At 54.6% G+C, this 1,886-nt stretch overlaps 2 protein-coding genes across 4 annotated transcripts in view; both read right to left on the reverse strand.

The window, feature by feature from the left end:
• The window catches only part of GFY (golgi associated olfactory signaling regulator), an 8,197-nt gene extending 6,858 nt beyond the window's left edge, over positions 1 to 1,339 (reverse strand). For all 3 annotated transcript variants that reach the window (XM_011374549.2, XM_011374547.2, XM_011374548.2), the window contains exon 1: positions 1,183 to 1,339. The gene's annotated coding sequence lies outside the window, so the exon portion shown is untranslated. The remainder of the gene's footprint in view (positions 1 to 1,182) is intronic.
• CCDC155 (coiled-coil domain containing 155) overlaps positions 1 to 1,886 on the reverse strand; it is a 32,528-nt gene that overhangs the window by 4,528 nt on the left and 26,114 nt on the right. The window lies entirely within an intron of this gene.

Genomic DNA, 1,886 nt, shown 5'->3' on the forward strand with positions numbered 1-1,886 from the left:
TTCTTCCTTTGGATCTCCGACTCTCTTCCAGATCTCATTTTCGCTGAATTTCTCCGTTTCCACTCTCTTATCGCTTCTCGCCTTCTCTCTGGGCGCAGTGGGAAGAGCAGGGGCTCTGGTGTGAGATGCACCTGCCATTAAAGACCAGGTTCGCCCAAGCCGAGCTGTGTGGTATTGGAAAGGGCTTAACCTCTGAGCCTCCTTTTCCTCACTTGAGGATTAAACCACATACGCTATGAGAGGACTTCGGCGAATCGCCTGGCACGAACCAAACGCTTTTATTGAAAAGGGGTCCCTCTCTCTCGCAGGGGCCTCCAGTAGTTTCTTCATAGTTTTTCAACCGCGCCCGTCCTGGGATACCATCGGGGCGGCAAGTTGGGGCGGGAAGAGAGAGGGGACCAGGCGCCAGGCTCCGGGAGGCATGGGGCGGGGCAGGGAGACAAGGGAGGCTCCGCCAGTCCTTCGGCCCCGCCCCTCAATGGTGACTATGGCAACCTATTTCCAACGAGACGCCGAGGGCTTTGAATCGCGCGCGCGGGGTCGCAGTTCGTGCGGATCGCGCACCGATTGGTCTAGAGGTGGTTGAGCTGGGCGAGGCCGCGAGCGGGAAGGGGGCGGAGCCGGCGCTAGGTGATTGGCAGGCTTTCCGATAATTTGCATTTTCGGAGGCGTACTGAATAATGAACAACTGTGGTCCTCAAAGCCATCAAGAGCTGGCCAAATTTTACAAATAAAGAAACAAGACTCTGAAAGTCAGGACTAATTTCCCCAAGTTGCCAGCCTTAATAAAGGTCAGAAGGAAAACTGGAACCCAAATCCGCCATTTCTAAGTCTAAACCTTTCCACTACTGCCATGGAGGAATGGGACTATAATGTTACGAGCAGTTGCTCTATGCCAGGCACTTTTCTAAGCACTGTGAGGAGCCTAATCCCGTCCCTGGAGGGCCCGGCAGCGGGTCTTGGCCAGTGCTCTTCCCATTCGCCACTTCCTCCCTAGATCCCCGCCTGGTGTTTGGGCCTTTTCACAAAATGCTGCCCAGAATCCCTTCCCTCCCCTCTCCCCAGGAAAATCCAGCAACTCCATAGCTTTGAGCGCCATCTACAGCCAATTACACCCAGACCCCCATTGCCAGACCCTCATCGCTCAGGGCTCCAGCCACCTCCTGGAACCCTGACACTTACCTGCTCCCGAATGAGCTCAGAGCGTTCCCCCAAACCCACTCCTTCTCATGGGTTCTCCATCTTGGGAATGGCTCCACAGTCTACCAGTCACTGGATCGGACCCAGGTGCCGTCCTCGCCCCTTCCCTCTTCACCCGCCTTCATAGCCTGTGGGGTCCCTGGCTCCGCCCTTCCTGCTCTGCCTTCTCTCCACCCACACACCAGGCCCAGCTCAGACCACATCCCCTCCCACCTGAACCACAGCCCCAGCTTTCTCCCCATCTCCGTTCATCCTCTATACAGGCTCAGAGGTCTGTCCCCCACCCCACCGGAAGTTGATTCTGTCCCTTCTCTTCTCACAGGCCTTTCTTGGACACTTAAGGGTAAAGTTGAAGCTGGTGTTCAAAACCCTTTGTGAGCTCTTGCCCACCTCTCCATCTTATTTTCCACCACTCTGTAGCCTGAAATTCTTTCCTGGCTCCAAATCATTTTTTTTTTTTTTAAATCCCAGCAACACAGTGCTGCCTGTGGCTCTACAGACACAGAGGCTCTTTCGTACCACCTGGTCTTCAGACATACTTTGCTTCCTCTGCGAGTGACACCCTCTTTGGCCCCTGCTCACTGTAACCAACCCTACCCATCTTTCAAAACTAAACACAGAAGTCACTTATCAGGCAAGAAACCTCTCGCCTCCCAGACTGGATTAGGTGTCTTTTTTGGGGCTCG

This window comes from Pteropus vampyrus, unplaced genomic scaffold (genome assembly GCF_000151845.1).
Source record: "Pteropus vampyrus isolate Shadow unplaced genomic scaffold, Pvam_2.0 Scaffold250, whole genome shotgun sequence".
NCBI classification, from domain to species: domain Eukaryota; kingdom Metazoa; phylum Chordata; class Mammalia; order Chiroptera; family Pteropodidae; genus Pteropus; species Pteropus vampyrus.